The sequence below is a fragment of the Stenella coeruleoalba genome, assembly GCF_951394435.1.
Source record: "Stenella coeruleoalba genome assembly, chromosome: 14".
NCBI classification, from domain to species: domain Eukaryota; kingdom Metazoa; phylum Chordata; class Mammalia; order Artiodactyla; family Delphinidae; genus Stenella; species Stenella coeruleoalba.
The window spans coordinates 53,052,444-53,077,738 of record NC_137160.1 but is presented as its reverse complement, the minus strand read 5'-3'; the positions used below and the strand labels follow the sequence as shown (position 1 = coordinate 53,077,738).

Below are 25,295 nucleotides of genomic sequence, written 5' to 3'. Positions count from 1 at the left end.
TGCCAAGCATCCGGCTAGACACTGGATACACAAAAGGGAATTAGATGAGCAAAATCCCTGCCCTCACTGATCATGCCAGGAAGACAGGCATTTTAGGAGAGTGTTGAGGGCCAGCGGACTCAGGACAGTGTGTGAGGAGAGGACCTCACTCACTTGGGGAGCAGAGAAAGCCTCTTGGAGAAGTAACTTTCAAGCTGAATCACCAAATATAAAGCCTTAAGAGGAAGTGAGGAGGAAATCAGTGGGGGCAGAGGGGGCATTTCATTGCTTTACTGCCATCTATACACTAATCTCTCTCAGATGTGTATTTCTAGCCCAGAAGATTCTTATTACCCCCAAGCTCATATGTGGCCTTCAACCACCTTATACCCAACATGTCTGAACTGAAATCCTTTGTCTCCATTTCCTCCTCTGCATTCAAAAACAAGAGGAGACGAAGGCCACACTTACTTAATATTTCCAATCCTTCCACTCACCCGATCCAGAAAGCTTACTGTTCTACATTCCTCTCCCTCATCCTCCATATCTATGGGTCACTAAATACTATTCTAACACTTCATCTCTCAAAACTCTTCATTCCACAGTCGAAGTTCCTATCCAGGTCCTCTTTTTTAAAATGGTTAATGTGGTAAATTTTGTGTATATTTTGTCACAATTTTTAAAAAAAGACAAAATAAGAAACTTACGGATGAATTGCCAGAGACCTGGAAGAAATTTCTGCCAGAAAAAAATAACTGAGGGAAAGAGTATGTGGCAAAGAGTGTCCACACCTGCTCATGTTCCCATGTTGCCACCCTACATGTTGAAGATTGCTTACTAGGAACACCTGTGTCTCCTTGCCTGTGAGATTTTTCTAGCCATGAGAGCATCTCCACCTGTTCCTGAGCAAGTTATAAGAGTAAATGTCCCAGGAAGTGGCCCTCAGCCACAACTGGATGAAGGTAAACATCACCTTCCTTGCCCCTCTGTGAGGGTGACTCTGAAGTGTGTTCTACATGCAGCCCAGAGATCCCCAGTAGGATTGGGCTGCAGTCGCCCATCCGGTAACCTGCTTAATAACACACTAGGGGCTTCCTTCTCTTCTCTGGTTCTCTCCCTCATTCCCCTATTCCCTGGAATCACCTCCCAAATAAACTACTTGCATCCAAGTCCTTATCTTAGGGTCTCCTTCTGGATGAATCCAAACTAAGACAATAAAAATTCAAGGTTCTGAGGAGAGTTCCCCTTGCCAACGGCACAGATAGGAAAAACACCATGAGAAAAACATATTCCTTTTAATATCCAAGAAGCCCAGAGTTGGAGAAAAATTAAATAATATGACACAGACTGATTTTAATACTTTGCCTATACATTTAAGTAAAACAACATATCAAATCATGAAACTTAGAAGAGTGCTTTGCCACGTATTTATTTAATAAATAGATGACTAGCTTATTTAATGCTGTATTTATCATTCTACTGATGTATCTTTAAAGAAAATCTCTTCTTTCTCAGACCCTTTTGTAAATGGCTGTATAATGACATGACTCCACTGCAGTGTACTTTAAAGCTCTCCTTACTGTATATGCTAAATGTAAGCCTGTTTGGAACTGAAAGTTTACTGAGTACTGTGAATTACTAACAATATGTTTGCTATTAGCCCTGTGTACCCCTTCTGTTGGAGAATAAAACCACGCTGAGAAAATCTTCAGTTAAATGGTGTTTAAAAGGAAAACACCACTGTCATAAAAACTTAACAGGCCTTCTGTCTTCAGGTTAGCAATCAATCCTTATTGCCTATTAAGCCACTTCAGTGTCACTACTGGAGCAGAGTATATACCATTATCTCCTCTGATCTGCAATTTAAGTCCCAATATTCAACCACTTCTGATTTACCACTAAATCCCTGAAGTCAACACTGATCCGTGGGAAAAGGTGAATATCAAATGTGTTGCTTTAAATGAGGACTGCTGTTATTTCACTTTTCCCCATCATCCTATTCCCCACTCTCCCTTGTGCAAATTCATCACTTCTGACAGGCCCCCTGTGAGGTATACATAGGGAGGCACCATCTCCATTGGAAAAGGGATTTAACCAACTATTAAAGAGCCAAAAGGGGAATGGAACCAGAACAGCTGACTCACACATCACAGCTTGAACCACTAGACTGAGCTTCCGCCCTGAGAGGGAATGAATCAGTCAACAGTGAGTCATCCCACCAAGGTAAATATGTTTTCCCTGTGATGGAGAAGTTCATTTTAAACACAGTAATCAGAAAATGTAAAAGTTAATAAAAAGAACAGTCCATTTAAATTCAACAGCCATGTAGATTTTTCAATTACAATATACAAATATGTACTGTCACGTGATCTGAAAAAGTAATAAAGTGTGAACATTGTTCATGGAAATGTCTGAAAGCAACTACTAAAATTTCAGTTAAAAACATCAAAAAAGGGACTTCCCTGGTGGTCCAGTGGTTAAGACTTCACCTTCCAATGCAGGGGGTATGGGTTCGATCCCTGGTTGGGGAACTAAGATCCCACGTGCTTCACAGCCAAAAAACCAAAACATTAAAAACAAAAAAAACAAACAAAAAAAAAGGAAGCAATATTGAAACAAATTCAATAAAAGACTTTTTTAAAAAATCAAAAAAGAAGGAAATGTGCACTTTCACATATCTAAATCTGATAAACTAAACTCTCTAAAACCACTTTAATTTTAAAAAGTTAAACCATTATTAAAGATGACTCTTTAAGAGAATCATTTTAACTTTTGGCAAAATCACAAAAGAAGAGAATTTTTAATATAAACAAATTTGGTGCAAATGACTAGCTGAATTGGTACATTAATTTAATGAAAATAATGATAGCTGCCATTTATTGAATTCCTACTATGTGCCATCTCTAATTTTTGTAACAGCTCTCAAAATAAAATATTATCTGCATTTTATTGAGGAGGGATCAGTAAGTTCAAGGAAGTTCAATGATTTGCCCAAGGTGAAGTAAGCTTCTGTTATGGAATTCAAACTTAAGTTATCCTGGTTCCAAAACAATCCTGACCATTCGTCATTATACCATACTCTCTTTTACCTGCACCATTGGGCTGTGTATTGTAGGCACTCAAAATAACATCAGTGAATTGTACCTTCTTTATTAGCAAAAAAAGAGAATGATCTCTCTCTCACACACACACACACCACAGTCACACACAATCAGTTATTGGAATTATGAGTTTTTATAGCAAGCTTGTTACTATTCCCACCCAGCTTATTCAAATACTTTTGCTATATTTCTGTACAGTAGACTCAAGTAGGGTTGTTTAAGGTATTTCCTTACATGATTAAGAAGCAACCAAGGCTAAAAGAAGTGAATCTGAGATCACTGTACACTTCTCTAAGTTGAAACTGCCAATCTAAGCTCTGGTCACTCAAGGGTGCAGGCATATTTATACCTCTAGCCCTGCAGTTTTATTTTTAATTTGTATTACAAAGTATTTTAACAGTGGTTTTTACACAGGCCAAAACATAGAGGCTTTACCACACTTCTCTGATGCAAGAAGTATTATACACTAACTTTTATAAAGCCTTTCATACAAACAAGCCTAGAATATTTAAGACATTCACACTAGGCTCCTCAGGCCAATGTGATGGTGTGGCCAGTTTTGGAAAGTTTGATGGAATAGGTAGGATTATCTTATATAAATACAACAGACTACTTCAATTATTGTTGTTGTTGTAATAATAAATACATTTAATCTTCTCACCAACCCTCTAGTGTCAGTACTATTATTATCACCGATGAGTTACAAATGGATTATGTTCAAAATGTAGACAATGTGCCTTGGAAAGGTTAAGGAACTCAGATAACTGGAAATAGAGTTGATAGTCGAAGCCATAAATGCCTGCACTCCTAACCATGATGACGTACTGCTTCCCAGTTTCCAGAGAGACCTACAAGATACTATCATACCTTTCCAGTCCTTGAGGCCAAGCTTAGTTGTTCATCCCCGAAACTGCAAGCTATGTATGAGTTATAGTATAAGGACTACTGTACTTCTAAAGTGCCCAAAGAAGTATTCACTAATTATAATCAACTTCAAATCCACTTCAGAGTATGGTACTATTATGGCATGTTAGCAAGCCTATAGTAACTGGGCCAAGAACTACCACTGTCCATACCTGCGCTGCCAGAGGCAGCTATACTTGTGAACACCTGCACTCAGAGGTGGCACTGGGAGCCGTCCATGGTGCTGACTGAAAACGCTTGGCTGGAGTTTGCTTTTCCGTTATTTCCACTCGGATTCTGCCTGCCAACCAAAACCCAGTCTTCCGTGTCTGTAGATCTTGCTTCTAAACAAGCCTTTATTTATCTGCATTCCTATTACAATTTTGCTTTGTCCATATCTCTGTCTGCTGACTGTGCATCTTATCTAAGTTCTGCCTGTACTGCCACCACAGATTCATTTTCTGCTTGGATTCTTGACAAGTCAGCCTACCACTGTCTTGTCTATGGTTTTCTTTAAGAAAGGAAAATGTAAACAACATCACATGGTAAATAGGAATATTAGGATTATCCTTGTCATTTGTCCCTAAGAATACTGCTTAGATATATGGGCGGGGGGGTGGGGGAAGAATCCCCCTCTGGCAACCACAAAGCCCCCAGCCAAGTGTTACTTAAAAGTTGTTATGGGAAAGGAGTCACAAGATGAGAAGGGAGGAACTGGCATGGGAGACACTGTTGGAACTGACTTGGGTTGGGGTGAGAAACAGGAGATAACAGGGAAGCTCTCACGGGGAAGCTAAGCCCAAATCATGTTATTTGTTTTCCAGTGGATATTGAAAGCTAAGCTTCAGGTCCTAACAACAACAAAAAAAACATAAAAGGGAGAAAATAATTTATAAGTGATTTGTCACAAAGGAAAACAAAAATCTGAATATTTTATCTTTGCTTAACATACCTATTTATAGCTATATCACCTTTGCAAACATAAATTTCCAGGCCTAATTTATTAACAGAATGCTAGGTCTCATTAATTTAAATTGTCTGATATATAAATAACTTTCACAAACTAATTCAAACTAGCAATGCATGACACTAGTCTCAGCGACAGTGTGAAATTTGCTTTAAAAATTGCCGCTGGCTGTCCAATAATTATACACTGTGACATTGCAGCAGGATTCTTGCTTGGCCTCCATCTTAAATTAGAAAATGTTAAGCCAGTTAAAAAAAAAAAATGATGTACCAGCATGGTATCACCCTAGAAAATGCATACATACATTTAAATTTATTTAACTAATTGCCCCCTTGATAACCAGGTATTTATAGCTTAAATTGTTTACTTTTTTTTTTTAATGCTATCACTGTAGGAGTCATCCCATGGTCATTCTTCTCACTACATAACAATTTATTCTAGTCACAAAGATGGGTATTTTGTTGCAGATGGGTTTACCCTAATGACCACAGCTCAGCACTATTAATTAGTATCTTAACAAAAGGTTAGTACTAACAGTGAACAAATAACATGCATCCCCTTACTAGCAAACATATAAATATAAAAATGAGTATAGGATATTCTAACTTCTTAATATAAAATCCAAGAAGTTTGAGGAACTCTGTGAAGAAAAGGAGAATTTAAGAGGAAAATGTTTCCTCTTCTGAGGACCTACCTCAAAGACAATAGGCAAACTCTTCTTTTAATGTTATGTTATTTAGATGTCAGACCTAAGTCAGGGAATATAGTGCCCTCATGTTGTGTTTTCCTGTAGGGGGTCTGCCACCACAAACACCTCCCTTTCCTTCTAGAATCCATTTATGAAATTTTTCTGTGAAAGTTCCATAGGGGTCGTCCAATGAAACCTTTCATTTCACAGATGAGAAGGGAAGGCCCAGACACACCAAAGGGCTTGTCCAAGGATACACAGGCAAAACTAGAGCTTAATGCATCTGACTGCAAATAAAATGTTCTTTCCACCATGCTGTATTACTTCATATAGAATTTGTACTTCTACCTATCTTTTAGATACGGTTAATCATTGTTATGTAGATATGGTAAATAGAATTCTACAGTAATTATGAGTGAGCCAATTGCTATATGTTGCATCTGAACTTAGACTAAGATACTTGGTTTTCTTTCTTGCTTTATACTGAAAAGGAAAAGAAATTTTCATCATGTTATTCCCACTTGTATTATTTTTCAAACATATTCTACTCCTTAACTCCATCTAGAAACTGGAAAAAGTATAAGAAACCTTTACTTTATAAGAAAGCTAAATGATTTTATAATTTTGATTGTGTAAGGAAGAATAATCTATGATCCTTAGGCCACAAACCTCAAATTCTAAGCACACATATATCTGAATCTCAGCTACATTTTTATTAAACTTGCTAACTTATCCCTTTTAAACTCTACTCTGGGCTCTTAAAGACTCTTTCCTATTTAAAGGCCAAAACAGAATATCATAAAATGTACCTAACAGTGTTTACAGGCAAAAAGATTAAATGCCCCAGCATTTTTATCTTTTGAGATAATTCACATATAACATTATATTAGTTTCAGGTTAAAAAAAATAATTCAATATATGCATATATTGCAAAACGATCCCGACAATAAGTCTAATTAATATCCATTATCACATAGCTACATTTTTTTCTTGTGATAAGAACTTTAAAGATCTAATCTCGCGCTTCCCTGGTGGCACAGTGGTTGAGAGTCCGCCTGCCGATGCAGGGGACGCGGGTTCGTGCCCCGGTCTGGGAAGATCCCACATGCCGCAGAGCGGCTGGGCCCGTGAGCCATGGCCGCTGAGCCTGCGCGTCCGGAGCCTGTGCTCCGCAACGGGAGAGGCCACAGTGGTGAGAGGCCCGTGTACTGCAAAAAAAAAAAAAAAAAGATCTAATCTCTTAGCAACTTTCAAAAATACAATACAGTATTATTAACTATAGTCACCATGCTGTACCTTAAATCCCTAGGACTTAATTTAAAGCTGGAATTTTATATCTTTTGATTACCTTCACCCATTTCAATCACCCCCACCCCTGGTTTCTGGCAATCACCAATATGCTCTCTGATTCCATGAATCTGAGTTTGGGTTTTGTGGGGTTTTTTAAAGATTGCACATATAAGTGAGATCATATGGTATTTATTTGTCTTTCCCTGTCTGACTTGTTTCACTTAGCACAATGCCCTCAAGGTTTATCCATGTTGTTGCAAGTGATGGCCCAGGTTTTATACAAAGCAACAGAGAAGGATTATTAGAGAAGCATACATCTACCCCAAAAAATCCATACAATACTTTGAAAACATGTCCATAACATCATACAGAAATATAGAAATTCCAGAAGGCAAAAGTGCAAAATTAGCAAAAGCGAGTGGCAAGGAATCCAGAAAAGAAAGAGAAGATTATGGATACTATAATCATCATATATTGGGGGGGAAAATTGTATATCATAATTTTGTCATAAGAATGTTTGGTCATCATTTTTGTTCAGTTATTATCAGAGGTGATTGGATATGTATTACTACTCTGACACCAAAGCAAAAACATTTTACTGCCTAACTTGAGACAAGAAAATTACCCAAATAAGAACAGAAATTGGGGCAAAACACGAACACTGGGCTTCCCTGGTGGCTCAGTGGTTGGGAGTCCGCCTGCTGATGCAGGGGACGCGGGTTCGTGCCCCGGTCCGGGAGGATCCCACATGCCGCGGAGCGGCTGGGCCTGTGAGCCGTGGCCGCTGGGCCTGCGAGCCGTGGCCGCTGGGCCTGCACATCCGGAGCCTGTGCTCCGCAATGGGAGAGGTCACAGCAGTGAGAGGCCCGCGTACCGCCAAAAAAAAAAAAAAAAAAAACAAACACTGAGTCAGTGCACACTCAAGAAGATACCATAATTTAGCCAACACTGTGTGGTAAAACTACATGATTTCCAGGTGATAAACTCTTCCCTTAAGGAAACAATTCCTCTAGTTGCCATATATGCAACTCTCTTACTTCCTGGAGGACTTCAAGATGTCCAGCCCAGACTCAGAAGCTCCAAGCAGAAAAGGGACAGAATATACAAAAACTTCAGGTAAGTCAAACACAAAGACCAATGAGATCAACCAAGGCCAAGAGAAGTAAGCAGATAGTGTAGTCAAGGTAATAAAAAATGCAAAGACCAAAGAGTAGGAGGATATAGTCAGGATCCCAGGGTTTGGATATCAGGGGACAAAGAACAGTGACTTAGGCAGAAGTCTTTCACATGGTAAGATTTTTCATAACCTGAGCCTCATTTGCCTGTTCCAGCCTCATGCCTCAGTAATACTCATGCTGTCCCTGTTTTGTGCCTCTGCCTCTGCTTGGCATTCCCTTTCTGAATTTATCCACCCATAAATTTTAACTCTCCTTCAGGACAGAATTCAACATCATTCCCACAAAAGAGTTGGCTGTCGAATTCCCTGAAGACTTGGGCACACCATCATAATGTTCCCAGTGCACTTTATGCATACCATCATTGTGACATGTATGGTATATTTTAACTGCTTATGTGCCAGTGACCCCATTAGCTAAAATCTCCTTGAGAGCAGGCACTGCCTCTTACTCACTGATTTTCCAAAAACACCTAGAACACAGTGCCTGATGCACCACAAGCTCTCAAATAATTGAATAAATGAACACCTTTACAATAATATTTATATTCTGCCTTTTCCTTAAGAATAGGAGCTATCATGTTCATTCTTTTCCCCTGGTGCTTAGCTCCAGTTCCGGCAAAGAACTTGTGCTCAACAAATATTTAACAAGTTAATAAATGAGTGAAAAACTCTTCCCCTTCAACTGTTCATATAGACCAAGTCTAAGAAGAATTGTACAGATAAGAATCCCAAAATGTGCTTTGAATATTGGAGTAACAATGGCAACAATAGCAACATTGCTGTGTCTCTTCAATCAAGTGACCTAATCTCTCTATGCCTCAGTTATTTTCATTAGCTGTAAACTGGGGATCATAGTACCTAGTGTCATAAATAGTCATGGTATTGTTGTGAAGATTAGAAGAGCACCTAACACATAGGAAGCACTATTTCAGTATTTGCTGCTGCTGCTGTTAGAGTTCTCAGCTAGTAAGGCAATTTTTTAATGAGAGAAAGTGAATGGCTATCCAGTCAGAAGTGTTAAATGTTTCTTCTCCTTACAGAGAAGAATTAACAGAACAGAATTAACGAAAGAACAAAAGAAAGCAATCCGAAGTCCCAGCAATAAAACTTACTAGCCATTTGACTTTGCTCAGTCCATTCATCATTCTGTACCTTAGTATCACCTTTATTCATTCAATAGTATTTATTGAGCAAGTGCTATGCAGGATAGGAGGGGTACCATGGTAAATAATACAGACATAAAGATTACAGACAAGTGAACTCAATTCCCTTCACTCTAGAATGAAAGTGTGGTTTAGAGATTTGAAATGAGTGTCATTTCCCCAGGACTTTTTCAGACTACTTCCAAAAACCATGCCCACTTCTCTTCTCTGTTGGGATCTGCAGTATTAAACCACTGTTGCTGATACGACTGGTGTATCCTCCAAATGTGTTGTGACAGGAAAGGTAGAGGATTATTAGATTAGATGTTCTGTGTGATTAATCCTCCAGTTTCAGTGTCATGAATAAACTACACCATAAAGTTATTATTCTAAGACATTATTGCCCTAAAACCACAGCCTTCACACACAGCTACCAACACACAAATGCATGCCACTGATATAAAAATAAAACTACAAAAACAGAATATTAAAAATCTATCTTTTCCACCAGCAAAACAGTTCCAAGTGTCTTTCTGTGAGTGAATGAGTTTTCCACTCTTTATAGATACATATATAAAAACAAAATAAATCACAAAGAAAAGTAATGGTCAACAGCATAGAAGAGTACAATAAAGCAAGCCCGGGAAAATGCAGTAAAGGTTTAGATGGAGGAAAGATGTTTGGGAACCAGGAACCTATTAGTAAGTTACATGTTAAGAAAAGCCAGAGTTGTAGTCAGTACAGAGGCTGGGCAAAAAACTGTTCAGTTAAGTGACACTGATCAAAATAATCCCACTAGTGTGTGTGCTATATATTAGAAACATTCACTCAAGAAAAAAAAAAGTCAAGGTAATGTGAGAAAAGACAATTTAAATTTCCAATATGTGCACAAAGAACAATGAGGCCAAAAGAAAGATCAGATATTTTTCAAGTGATTGATGTGATTAAAGTTAGAACAATGAAAATCCGGCCACGAACATTCAAATGAGACAGCAGAAAGACTATGTAGTAACACAGATGCTCTGACAAATGTCTTAGACCTTTTTCTTTGAGAAAAGTGAAACATGCTACCTGGTATGCACCTAGACTCTATTTTACCTTAAAAAAATAATTTGTCTTAAAGTAGGATGAACAGTTACTTATCAACATGTCTGAAACACCAGCAAACTCCCTTATTAAGTTTTGCAGAACCCCATGATTGTGGTAATAAAGTAGATGTATTTTTCTTTCAAAATGATAGCCCTTAAGAACATAAGTATAAATACTTCCATAAAGATGGAATAGAGTCAATAAAAACCAAAAATATTTTTTATCCAATTTTTTAAAAAATATTTTACAAAAACATATTGTACATATATGCATATTTGTATACATATATACCCTCACACATACATAGTTCTCAAAATTACTGATAAAAACTTAATGTGGACCAGATTCACATACAGCTTTTGACAAATTTCACACACATTGAAAAAGATTTAGAAAGAACATTAACATCTAACCAAAAGTCAGCATCCTAAAATAAAACTGCACAAGTGGAAGGGGAAGCCCCATCCATCCTCTAATGTTCCCAATAAGAGAGTTGACCCTGACCAAGAAAGTAAAGAGCAGAACCATTAAATGGAGCCTGCAAAGAATGTCTTAGTCCCTCGGTATCTGAGGGGATTGGTTCCAGGACCCCTGCGGATACCAAAATCCACGGATGTTCAAGTCCATTATATAAAATGGCATAGTACAGTCGGCCCTCTGCATGTGCAGATGCAGAACCCACAGAACTCTCACCTCTTGGTCCAGTAACCCACAGAGAAGTGGCCTTAAAACAGACCTTTCACATGTTGTTGATAAAAGTGTAAATTAGAAGATCTATTTGGAAATTAATCTAGCAATATGTTCTAAAAATCTTAAAAAATTTTCTTAGCCTTTCACTCAATAAACTTAAATGTGGTTATTCATTCTTAAGAATCTATAATGCATTTTCTAAAATGTAAGACTATTCACAACTCTATGGGATGCCTTATTATCATCTAGTAGGAATAAGAGAAAGTTTAAATAAATTTGTTAGCAAGTTTATTTCTTGACATAGGTCATATTCTTTCACATGATAATTTCATTTAGACACATTACGAATGTGATGTGAGCACAACCTAAAGTGAAACACCAATTTTTATGGCAATTAGTGGCTTTCAATACTGCTAATATTTAATGAATTTAACCCTAAGGCATTTCTAGTTAATCAAAATATAAAATTGTTACTCCCGTTACAACTACTATATATAAATATCCTTTTTAAATATATAAAAGCTGTGTGTGTAGTTTTTCCTTCCATAGTCAATTACCAGTTATTTTCTTTAGTGAAACACTGCAATTTAAAGACAGGTTTTAAATACAAAAATATCTTTCACAGACATTATTTCAAAATGTTAATATACTTTTCCTCCTTTCAGTAACCAAAAAATTATCCTTGAATATTATCAACTAGTTTCATCTATGTATTCAGGATCAATCTCACTACACAATAGACAACAGGGGAGCTGTTTTTTTAATTGAATGAAAGATTCTTTAAATTCTACAGTGCTTTACAGTTTTCAAAAGTTTCACACAGATGATTTCGTATAATCTCATAATAACCCCATTTTTTTCCTCCCACACGTATATTGCCCCCCTTTCCCTCTCCCCACTGGTAACCACTAGTTTGTCCTCTATATATCTGTGAGACTGCTTTTTTGTTATATTCACTAGTTTGTTGAATTTTTTATATCCCACATGTAAGTGATATTATACAGTATTTGTCTTTCTCTGACTTATTTCATTTAGCATAATGCCCTCCAAGTTCATCCATGTTGCTGAAAATGGCAAAATTTTGTTCTTTTTTATGGCTGAGTAGTATTCCATTGTGTATATACCACATATTCTTTACCCATTCATCTGTTGATGGACATTTAGGTTGCTTGCTTATCTTGGCAACTGTAAATAATGCTGCTATAAACATTGCTGTGCATGTATCTTTTTGAATTAGTGGGTTTTTTTCAGATATATACCCAGGAGTGGAATTGCTGGGTCCTATGATAGTTCTTAGTTTTTTGAGAAACCACCATACTGTTTTCCACAGCGGCTGCACCAATTTACAATCCCACCAACAGTGAACAAGGGTTCCCTTTTCTCCACATCTTCACCAAAATTTGTTACTTGTGTTCTTTTTGATGTTAGCCATTCTGACAAGTATGAGGTGATATCTCATTGTGGTCTTGATTTGCATTTCCCTGAATATTAGCAATGTTGAGCATTTTTCCATGTGCCTGTTGGCCGTCTGCATGTCTTCTGCAGAAAAAGTTCTTCCACCCATTTTTTAATTGGGTTGTTTGTTTTTGATGTTGAGTTGTATGAGCTGTTTATACATGTTAGATATTAACCCCTTATCAGTCGTATCATTTGCAAATATCTTCTCCCACTCAGTATGCTGTCTTTTCATTTTGTCAATGGTTTCCTTCACTGTGCAAAAGCTTCTAACTTTAAATAGGTCCCATTTATTTTTGCTTTTTTTTCCCTTTGCTTTAGGAGACGGATCCAAAAAAATATTGCTACGGTTTATGTCAAAGATTGTTCTGCCTATGTTTTCCTCCAAAGGTTTTATAGTATCTGGTGTTAAATTCAGGCCTTTAATCCATTTTGAGTTTATGTACATGGTGTCAGAGAATGTTCTAATTTCATTCTGTTACATGTAGCTGAACTGGGGAGCTTTTAAAGGACCCAAAGTCCAAGTCCACCACCAGAGACCCTGGTACAAGTGGTAGAGGTGGGACCTAAGCGTTAGCATTTCTGAAAACTTCTCAGGTGATTCTAATGCATAGCCAGGCTAAGACGGCTGTCTTTTTTTTTTTTTTTTAAATCTTTATTGGAGTATAATTACTTTACAATGCTGTGTTACTTTCTGCTTTATAGCAAAGTGAATCAGCTATACATATACATATATCCTCATATCTCCTCCCTCTTGCATCTCCCTCCCACCCTCCCAACCCCACTCCTCTAGGTGGTCACAAAGCACTGAGCTGATCTCCCTGTGCTATGCAGCTGCTTCCTACTAGCTATCTATTTTACATTTGGTAGTATATATAAGTCCATGCCACTCTCTCACTTTGTCCCAGCTACCCTTCCCCCTCCCCGTGTCCTCAAGTCCATTCTCTACATCTGCGTCTTTATACCTGTCCTGCCCCTAGGTTCTTCAGAACCTTTTTTTTTTTTTTTAGATTCCATATATATGTGTTAGCATACACTACTTTTCTCTTTCTGACTTACTTCACTCTGTATGACAGACTCTAGGTCCATCCACCTCACAACAAATAACTCAATTTCATTCCTTTTTATGGCTGAGTAATATTCCATCACATATATGTGCCACATCTTCTTTATCCATTCATCTGTTGATGGACACTTAGGTTGATTCCATGTCCTGGCTATTGTAAATACAGCTGCAATGAACATTGTGGTGCATGACTCTTTTTGAATTATGGTTTTCTCAGGGTATATGCCCAGTAGTGGGATCGCTGGGTTGTATGGAAGTTCTATTTTTAGTTTTTTAAAGAACCTCCATACTGTTCTCCATAGTGGCTGTATCAGTTTACATTCCCACCAACAGTGCAAGAGGGTTCCCTTTTCTCCACACCCTTTCCAGCATTTATTGTTTGTAGATTTTTTGATGATGGCCATTCTGACTGGTGTGAGGTAATACCTCATTGTCATTTCGATTTGCATTTCTGTAATGATTAGTTATGTTGAGCATCCTTTCATGTGTTTGTTGGCAATCTGTATATCTTCTTTGGAGAAATGTCTATTTAGATCTTCTGCCCATTTTTGGATTGGGTTGTTTGTTTTGATTTTGAGCTGCATGAGCTGCTTGTAAATTTTGGAGATGAATCCTTTGTCAGTTGCTTCATTTGCATAAATTTTCTCCCATTCTGAGGGTTGTCTTTTCGTCTTGTTTATGGTTTCCTTTGCTGTGCAAAAGCTTTTAAGTTTCATTAGGTCCCATTTGTTTATTTTTGTTTTTATTTCCATTTCTCTAGGAGGTAGGTCAAAAAGGATCTTGCTGTGATTTATGTCATAGAGTGTTCTGCCTATGTTTTCCTCTAAGAGGTTGATAGTTTCTGGCCTTACATTTAGGTCTTTAATCCATTTTGACCTAAGTGTTCTGGTTTCATTCTTTTACATGTAGCTGTCCAGTTTTCCCAGCACCACTTACTGATGAGGCTGTCTTTTCTCCATTGTATATCCTTGCCTCCTTTGTCATAGATTTGTTAACCATAGGTGTGTGGGTTTATCTCTGGGCTTTCTATCCTGTTCCATTGATCTATATTTCTGTTTTTATGCCAGTACCATACTGTCTTGATTACCGTAGCTTTGTAGTATAATCTGAAGTCCAGGAGCCTGATTCCTCCAGCTCCGTTTTTCTTTCTCAAGATTGCTTTGGCTATTTGGGGCTTTTGTGGTTCCATACAAATTGTGAAATTTTTTCTTCTAGATCTGTGAAAAATGCCATTGGTAGTTTGACAGGGATTGCATTGAATCTGTAGATTGCTTTGGGCAGTATAGTCATTTTCACAATGTTGATTCTTCCAATCCAAGAACATGGTATATCTCTCCACCTGTTTGTATCATCTTTAATTTCTTTCATCAGTGTCTTATAGTTTTCTGCATACAGGTCTTTTGTCTCCTTAGGTAGGTTTATTCCTAGGTATTTTATTCTTTTTGTTGCAATGGTAAATGAGAGTGTTTCCTTAATTTCACTTTCAGATTTTTCATCATTAGTGTATAGGAATGCCAGAGATTTCTGTGCATTAATTTTGTATCCTGTTACTTTACCAAATTCATTACCTCTAGTAGTTTTCTGGTAGCATCTTTAGGATTCTCTATTTATAGTATCATGTCATCTGCAAACAGTGACAGCTTTACTTCTTTTCCGATTTGGATTCCTTTTATTTCTTTTTCTTCTCTGACTGCTGTGGGTAAAACTTCCAAAACTATGTTGAATAATAGTGGTGAGAGTGGGCATCCTTTTCTTGTTCCTGGTTTTAGGGTTAATGGTTTCAGTTTTTCACCATTGAGAATGATGTTGGCTGTGGGTTTGTCATATATGGCCTTCATTATGTTGAGGTAAGTTCCCTCTATGCCTACTTTCTGGAGGGTTTTTAATCATAAATCGGTGTTGAATTTTGTCCAAAGCTTTTTCTGTAAGAGACTGCTGTCTTATTGTAACCACAGACATTAAGATTAAGATTAGAACACAGCAGCAGCAAAAATGTTTCTGAAGCCAGGCCAATGACCAGGCTTGAGCTAATGCACCAACTTCTGCCACAGGTGTACTGTCAACTTTTCTACAGAGGATGAGGGATGCCTCCTACAACTGGCGTCACACTGCTGTCTCCAGGTGCTCCTCTGGCTGGGGGAGGTTCAGAGATGAGTTTTAGCTTCTTGACTGGCTTGTTGCACCTGTGTGTCATTCGTCCTGCCTTTACCACAGAAGGAATGACTCGTTCTAAGAGAAGCATTTTCTGAAATTGTTCACACAGAGACGTCCTACTTAGGACACACACACAGAAACACTCTCACATCAACCTCCTTGGTGGAATTTTTTCATTTATTTTTCTGACCAGAGAATACCTATCAGAAATTGCTAATCATACACATATTTATAGAAATGCTCCCAGGATATCTTAGTCTCCCTTTATCACACTTTCCCCACTATGGCCCCTTAACTGGTCCCCTTCAAGTACTCAGGGTTTTCATGCTCTGAGTACATCCCTTCCCTCTAAACCTGTTCTTAAGAGGTGCTTAATTGTCCCCTTAACACTAGTGTGTGTTGTGTTTGCTGTGTTGCCTCTTCAGACTTCAACTCTAATTGTGGAACTCAGGGTTTTGTCTCCCTTGTAAAATGATTCCTTGCAAGTAGGGAAGATTTCCTTTAGATGGGTAGTCTTTCCTGGCACAACTGAATCAACATACAGTAGGAAGCTATTGACTCCCACACACCATGCTAAGAATAGTATACAGCCCATGTTAAGAAGACGCAGACATAGAGAATGGACTTGAGGACACAGGGAGGGGGAAGGGTTAGCTGAGACGAAGTAAGAGAGTGGCATGGACATATATACACCACCAAATGTAAAACAGATAGCTAGTGGGAAGCAGCCACACAGCACAGGGAGATCAGCTCGGTGCTTTGTGACCACCTAGAGGGGTGGGATAGGGAGGGTGGGAGAGAGACGTAGAGGGAGGGGATATGGGGATACATATATATATATAGCTGATTCACTTTGTTATACAGCAAAAACTAACACAACAGTGTAAAGCAATTATACTCCAATAGACATATTAAAAATAAATAAAATCTTATCTTAAAAAAAAAAGAATACATGCTGTTTATTAAAACCATCAGAAGAGATGGAAAGATAAAGAAAGGAAAAAAGTAACCTTTAGTCTGGTTCAGTTGCTTCCATTCAAACAACTGAAGACAAGTCTGGAAGTTCTAGGGTCACGGCTTCCTTCCACTGCTCCCAGAACCATCTTTCCTAAGTTGCCCAATTAACAGTACTTTGCACAATGTAGAAAATGAAACTATGTGAAACAGGGACTAAGAGCTTAGCAAACTTCATTTTCAAATATTTCTTCCTACAACTATGATGCTAAGGAAACCCATTTTAATTAGAAAAACACATGGGAAAACTCATAATAAGCATTAAGTAACCACATTTGCAGAGAGATTTTCTCCAGGCGTGAAGCTTCAATGTCAATAAATAAATCCAAAGAGAATTTCTGGGATGCATTGCTACTAATTTTCTCACCAAAATAAAACTTTTTAAGAGAATATTACTCACTTTTATATTTGGCCCAAGTTACTGTTCTAATAATATTTACCTGTTTGTTTTCCTTCAAATATCAGTTTATTTTGGTCAAGTAAAGCTTTTTCCTTTATGCCACATCAGCCTTACTTTTTCTTTGTTGCCTAATAAATAATTTCTACCTCTATTCTCCTGTCATGATAGATCGTAGCTGAATATCATGTACACATTCATACATTATCCAGAAGCAAATGCATTTCTTAGTGCTTTTGTGAGTCACCAAAGATGCCATGGTTGATGTGTGTCTTCATCCTTAGCCTTTGACTTAGCAAAACAGAATATTTCTAAAGTCTTATATGTGCTTTGATTAATAGATACTTTAATGGAAACTTCAAATTGAATTTATCTACCAAGACAGAAGAAATTCTCATCCAAAACTGTGTATGTGTTAAATATATATGTATATGTAATATTCACAGACACACTTTTATACTTTTTCTAATTTCTTTCCATCAATTAATATTTATAAGCATAATAATTTGGAAGTCAATCTAAGACAGGGATACAATCTCTAGATAAGACAACACAGATGGTGGCATGCTTTCTTGCAGACTATTTTTATATTGACTCTCTTACAAGCAATCTGTTTCATCAGCTTTCCAATGAATCCACAGTATGAAAAACTCCAAAAAAGAAAATTCCAAGATTCTAAAAACACTTGGCTGTGAACAGATTTAGCGAGTATAGCTTCTCCCCCCTGCCAAGTCTCTGGAATATAAGAACTAAGAATATAGAGCATCATTTCCTTCTCCCATCCTGTTTCAGAACCTTGTTACTATATTGCTATATGCTGGTGCAGTCACTACCAAACTGACTCTAACGAAGATAGATATATGAGCTTTGGGCTATAAGGATAATGGAAATTTGCTACAGAATATGGTGGAAATGTATTAGACGTAAGAGCTATGTGATCAAGGAATGAATTAACAAACAGAATGACACCACACAAGCAATATTATAGGGTCATAGTTCAGGAACAATCTGTCTGCAGATTGTTATCTGAAAATGATCACAAGTAAACCAGACACAGAGCCTATTTCTTATACGCATATAGTAAATGAATACGCAATCACTACAGTAACATTAAGAGAACAGTCAGCTTCATGTCTACCCATTAATGATCAGTAATAAAAGTGGCAGTGTTTGTTCAGGGAGCAAGTGGGGGAGGAAGCTGTTTCCTATTGAAAAGAACACAACACAATTTAGTCAAAAGCTATTCATCTATGCGGGGATGGTGCCAACCTTGCCTAATTCAAAATAAATGAGTCTGGAGCTAAGCTCTGCTTTCAGTGGTTAAAGATAGCCTATTTCAACATGTAGAGCCTCTGAATTTTGAACTGAGGTAATACAAAAGCAAAGAAAACAAGTTAAATACAAATATGAAAGCATTACTAGAAATTCTAGGTCATTATCATTTAACTAGAAACAATGCCAGAACTTAGGATCTCACACTAACAGTTTTAACATCACTGTTTTCTAGACAAGAAGATTGAGCTCTGTTAAATAGCTAATTAAAGAAGTTGTTAAGAAGCCATTTCACCATTTAAATAAGTAACTCAATTAGCAGGCAGGCTGAGCTCAGAGCAACTGTGATATGCACAGGAAAATAAAATGAATTTTATTGGTTGGGGAAAATGTTCAAACTAAATATTAATCCTTATGGTCCCTTGGATTTCAACAATATCTGTAAAAAGTGTTTGTGGGAACATAATACTATATTATGGTATAAAGAAAAAGTCAAATGTTTTTAAAAGGGTTAGAAATTAGGACTTTATTTCACTTATAACAATCTAATCAAATTTGGAAGAAATTTAATTTTTTAGGTCAAGAAAATTGCCATAGATGGTCTAAAATTTCTAGAATCAGTGGCAAACTCAAAAAAGATATATTAAAGAGATACATACATGTTCACATAAAACAGAATTATTATTCCTCTAAAATTATCAGCAAGAGTATAAATAGAGCCAGCCCCAAAAGTTTAATAGGTAAAGGTAAAATAATCACAATTGCCCTCTGGGTGCTCAATCCCTTACATTCTTCTGTCTATGTAAAAGGGAGCCACCAACAATAGGGTAAATTTGAGACATCATTTAACTAGAAAATATAGTTTGAACTGAACCATAATGACCCTTCCCACTGTTGCCAGAACTTCCATGAGAAAACTGATTAACTATGCATTCATTTGATGGAATTGAAGGTACTCCAGCTAAGTAGCATCATAAAGTAGCTTTCTGTCACCATCTTGACTCAGAACCCATCATAGTTCTAATATATAAATGGTTAAAGGTAAGTCTTCAAATTTTAACCTGACAAACATGGACACTTCAGAGAACTGTACCAATGGGGCAAAAAACATGAAGCTCTGAGGCAAGACACTTTTAGTTCTATCTTGACACTAACTGGCCTTTTTACAGAGGATAACTCACTCAACCTGTCTGTTTGTTTTCTCATCCGTACAATGAAACAGTTGAACTAGATGATCTCAAAACATCCCATCCCAGCTTTGGTGATATAATACTTCAATCTACTCAAAAATTTACCTACCCCATTAAACACCTATTTTCTAGAATAAAAATTAAATCAGTTAATATTTATTGAACTCTTAGTAAAAGCTGGGTATTAACTATATTAATTGCTGGGGAAAATACCCCAATCTAACAATGAAATCGAAAAGAATGCCCAGTTTCAATTTTAAAGGGGGGGCAGGGAAAGACCTACAATTCTTACTTGTTTACATTCTTCAGTAAGTTGAAATGAGGCATCAAATAAGAGAGTTTATTTTAATAAAATGTACTACAATAGTACTCTATGTTGTTGGTTTGTACAAAATATGACCATAATTTTAAAGTATTCCCTATTACGTTTTACAATGTTTCTTTATTCCCTAAGATATATCATACATTGAGACACAAAACAAATAATAAATTTCAAAAGACTGAGATCATATATACTCTGGCCAAAATTAATTAGAAATACAATTTGAGGGGAATAAATCAAATATTTGGAAATTTTAAAACACCCTTCAAAATAACCCATGGATCAAAGAAGATAACACATGGGAAAGTAGGACTCTTCAACTGAATGGTAATAAAAACATTTTGCAAAAATTATGAGATATTATTTGAAGACTTTCTCTAAATGTACAGTAATTAAGACACTGTAGTAGTGGCAAAAGAATAAAAACACAGATCAAAAGAACAGGACGGAGAGGCCAGAAATAGACTATGCAAATACAGTCAACTGATTTTGAATATGAGTGCAAAAGTAATTCGATTAAGAAGGGACAGTCTTTTTAACAAATGGTCCTGAGACTACTGGACATCCATATGCAAAAAAAAATAATAATAAATCTAAACAATACTTCACATCACATAAAAACTTAACTGAAAATGGATCATAGGCCTAAAAATAATATGTAAAGTCGTAAAACTTCTAAAAGAACGTAAAGGAAAAAAAACCTACATGACATTGGGTTTGGCAGTAAATTTTTAGGTAAATCACCAAAAACCCAATCTATTTTTAAAATGATATATCACAATTTAAAAACTTATCAAAATTGGGCTTCCCTGGTGGCACAGTGGTTGAGAGTCCGCCTGCCGATGCAGGGGACACGGGTGCGTGCCCCCGTCCGGGAAGATCCCGCATGGCGCGGAGCGGCTAGGCCCGTGAGCCATGGCCGCTGAGCCTGCGCGTCCGGAGCCTGTGCTCCACAGCGGGGGAGGCTGCAGCAGTGGGAGGCCCGCGTACCGGAAAAAAAAAAAAAAAAAAAAACTTATCAAAATTAAAAACTTTTAATCCACGAAGATTTTAAGAGATGAAAGACAAGTCACAGACTGGAAGAAGTGTTTGGAGGTCACACATATGATAAAGAACTTACAATCAAAATATATAAAGAAAAACAAAATTCAACAATTGAAAAACAAAAATCCCACTTTAAAAAGTGAGTGAGAGAAAATTCTTCACCAAAGAAGATATATGGGTGGCAAATAAACACATGGAAAGACGCTTAACATGATTTTTCATTAGAAAAATACAAATTAAAGCCACAATGCAATACTATTACACCACTAGAATAGCTTAAAAAACCTTAATGACGATTAAAAATGCTGGCAAGGATGAAGAGCACTAGGAACTCTCATTCACTGCTGATGAGAAAATAGTAAAGCCACTTAGGAGGAAGGTCTGTATTTTCTTATAAACTTAAACAGACTTAACATACAGCTCATCAATGACATTGTTAGTTATTTACCCAAATGAATTGAACACTTGTTTTCATACAACTGCAGGTAAATATTCATAGCAGTTTTATTCATAATCATTAAAAACTAAACAATCAAGATATCCTTCAGCAGTAAAAGGAAAAACACAGTACAACCATACAATACTGTGTATATACAGACAGAGACAGAGGAATACTATTCAGTATGCAGTGATTTAAAAAATGCAACTATTAATACCACAACCTGAATTAATCATTTTTAAAATGAAAATAAAAATAAAATAAGTGTTTCCTAAATCTTAATGAGATTTTATTCTCTAATTTTGAAAATTCAGTCACTCCAGCTTTCAAGTACAAAATTAAATATTTGTGGTATTCCATACCCAGTGGTTCAAGAAAATTTACTAAGATATTTGCATTGCTTAAAATAAAACACCAACACAGAGGACAAAGAGTTATACTATAAAATATATTTTTTCAAATCAAATTAGAGACAAAAAAAAATTTGTTTCTCCTATAATTAGAAACATAATGGTATATATGTTTTTGCTATTTTATTTTAGCCCTTAAATTTGTCTATATTTGCAAACTTTCAGTTATGAATTCTTCTGAGTCCTGGCCGAAGATTTAGGACAGTTCTGCTATTAATAGAATACATTGACCCATCTCTATTTATAAAGTCCCAAACCCCAGTTTGTTTCCACCTGACCGGGCTCCAAAAGGGTGAAGGCAATGGAAAAGTTTGCATACGACGGCACAATGGAATGACACCTAGGCAGAGAGCACATTGCATAGAAAGAGGCACAAGGGAAATGCACGTGTGCTGCAACTCACTTGCCTAGCAACTCACTTGTCGAATAAAGTAACCCAGGAAGGTACGTTTTCCAGATTATGCTAAAGCTTTACTTAATCCCTTCAGTCATTCCTTCTTTATGTTTCAGGGTAATCTTTACAGATGATTATACCATAAAATAATATGGGCATATATAAATAATATATACTGTGAAATAACACAGTGATGCTCTCAGAGGACACTGCCCTACACTGAAGAGCTCAAATTATGTATTCAGATGTATAGGTTTCTATCTCTTCCTTTGCTGTCAGGCTAGCCACTATCTTAATTCTTTACACTATTTATTAGCTCTATCAACTGTCTAAATGTTTGTGCTTTGTCTCAAGTGCTTCTGCTTTTTCACTCTAAGTGAAAGCCTAGAAACTCTATGTAGAATCAAATATATAATACAGACTTTGATGTCAACAATTTACACACTTGTAAGTTTTTTCCTTTATTCTTTCTCAGAATCGTGACTATTTCAAGAGTTGGGGTAATTTAAATCTAATTACTAGATACTGCATTACTATTACTTGTATATATTTGTTCTTTTCAATCAACTTCTATTTTTCGAATCCTTTCTCAAGTTTCGGGTCTTGTCATTCTTGACAAGTATTGGCATTTTAATATAGCTGATATACAGAGTATGACTAAAAATTATTGGAAGATTTCACAGAAGTATTTCTAGAAGAGTAGGAGAACATTGTGGACATAGAGGTGACTACTATAAGAGTTTTTCCAACTGGAGATGAAGTACTCGTAAAATTACTGGCCAATGATAGAGAAAATACAGATACTTCCATTATTTTCTATTCTTAAATTATTGACAATAAGAAAAAATAGATTACTTCATTCTTTAAATCAAAAGCATTTGACAATTCAGAATATTCGAAAGAACTACTATAATCTAAGATGCTACTATTGCATTTTTTTAATGCAAAGGTGTTTGTTTTTTTTTTTACTTTTTTACTATTGCATTTTTATGAGCACTTAAAGTTCAGAACTATAGCTATGAACAAAATCAAATCAAACATCAACCCATTTGTTAAATCAGGTGCCTTGCCATATGTGACAGCAAGATATACTAAAAGTAATAAGGAAAATTTGTATCCGTCACCAAATCTTTTCCAACCTATTCATTATAATTTTAAAGACAGTTCAATTTCCAATGGATCATCAATTGTTTTCTAACATTTCAGCTCTAGATTTCTCTGCTAAACTGGTAAGACAAACAGCTAATGGTCTGAAAAATACAAAATACACAAGAAGGGGCATTACTAAAGTAAAATATTTTTTCAGTACAAATTATTGCCCTGAATAACTGTTTCATAAACTCTGATTTGAGATGTGCTCCAGAATAAAACATGAATTAGAGTTAAGGACACAAAAAGAAGGATGTTCTAGATAGAAAGTCATGCTAATTTGTCATTGTTTTAAACTATCATGAGTATTTTAAAACAACACGCATAGGTGAGTCCTATTTCCAAGTTCAGACAACTTCTCACTGTCACGCCAGTATAGACAGTAATTAGCAGTCAACAATCATATTAACATAAAACTATGAGTCCCGGGCCAGAAAATAAAATCCAATGAATAAATAAGATTAGATAGTTGTTTTATATTGATAAAAAAGGTAGAAGACATGAACCATCATGCACTAAGCATACCAAGCAAAGCCTAATGTAAATACAAGGAGAAACTGACAGAAATCGTAAGTGTAGTGGGAGATGTACTTCTGTTGGTCTATGGCATTATAAAGTAAATGTGTATATGAGGAAAGTAGGTTTTAAACACACATGTATGCTGTATTTCCTACAAAAAATACAAGATTCTTTCAAGTGTCTTCAGAATGTGTATTTTTAAAAAATGGTATTTTGAAAGCTTTGGAACAGAATCTTCAGAGAAAAACCCAAAGTGGTAAAATATAGAGATCACACACTTTGAAGATAATGCAACTAAATTATAAACTAATAATAAAGCTTTACATGAAAAACTGATTATTTTTTAAAAAAACAAAACTATGATCTTATATAACAAATATTCAATTTAAAAGGAAATGTAACAAAGCTAAGAACATTCAATTTATTCAAATAACATTTATTTGACCCTTACTATAGGCTAAGCACCGTGCTTTAAAATCACAAAGGATGAGAAATCTTCAATGCCTTCATGAGAATTAAAGTCTAATAAATGGAGAGAGGTATAAAAACAAACAAACAAATAAGCAAAAATAAAGTGTGTCACACATGCTCTGACAGAATACATAGAGTATGGTAAGTATCCAAGGTAACCAGGGTTTAATTCTACTTTGGCTAGGGAATAAGTTTCATGAAAGTAATAACCTTTAAAATAATTTGCCTTGAAATAGGAAGAGTTTTAAGAAAACTATAGGGCTTGGTGACTTGAAATGGCAATCTTTTAAGCAGTGGGAAAAGATATAAATCATCCTGGCAGGATCAAGAATGATGGAATGTTGATCTGAGTCTTAAAGGATGAACAGGAGTTTAGTAAATAAACAGGAGAATAAAGATAGAGGGAAGAACATATGCAAAGACAAAAAACTACCTGGTATATTTGAGGAATGGCAGCAAGTTATGATAAGTAAAACAGAGCTTTGATGGTCTAGCATAGTGAAAGAAGAGACTAAAGTGGTAGGAGGCAGATAATAAAGAATTCTGGGTGTCATGTATGAGAAATTAGACTTCATCTTGTAGGCATGGTGAACACCCAACAACCTACACATATCATCAATATGTGCTTGTTGAGTAAATGTATTAATCATCTTTTGCTGGTAATTAATTACCCCAAACCTTAGACACTTAAAACACCAAACATTATATCAGTGTTTCTGAGGGTCAGGAATCCAGGAGTGGGTTAGTTAGATGGATACAGCTCAGAGTATCTGATGAGGCTGCAATCATCTCAAGGTTCAATTATGGCTGGAGATGATGCTTTCAATCTCATTCAAATGACTATTGGCAGGAGGTTACCATCCTCCGCAATGTGGGCTTCTCCATAGAGCTGCTCACAACATGGCTTCTTCCAGAGTAAGTGATCCGGGGAGTGGAGTACAGGCAAGCAACAAAACATCCAGAGAAGACAGAG

At 36.3% G+C, this 25,295-nt stretch overlaps 1 protein-coding gene across 15 annotated transcripts in view; it reads right to left on the bottom strand.

The window, feature by feature from the left end:
• The window catches only part of LOC307197500 (uncharacterized protein), a 254,047-nt gene that overhangs the window by 115,665 nt on the left and 113,087 nt on the right, over positions 1-25,295 (bottom strand). The gene's annotated exons all lie outside the window — the stretch shown is intronic.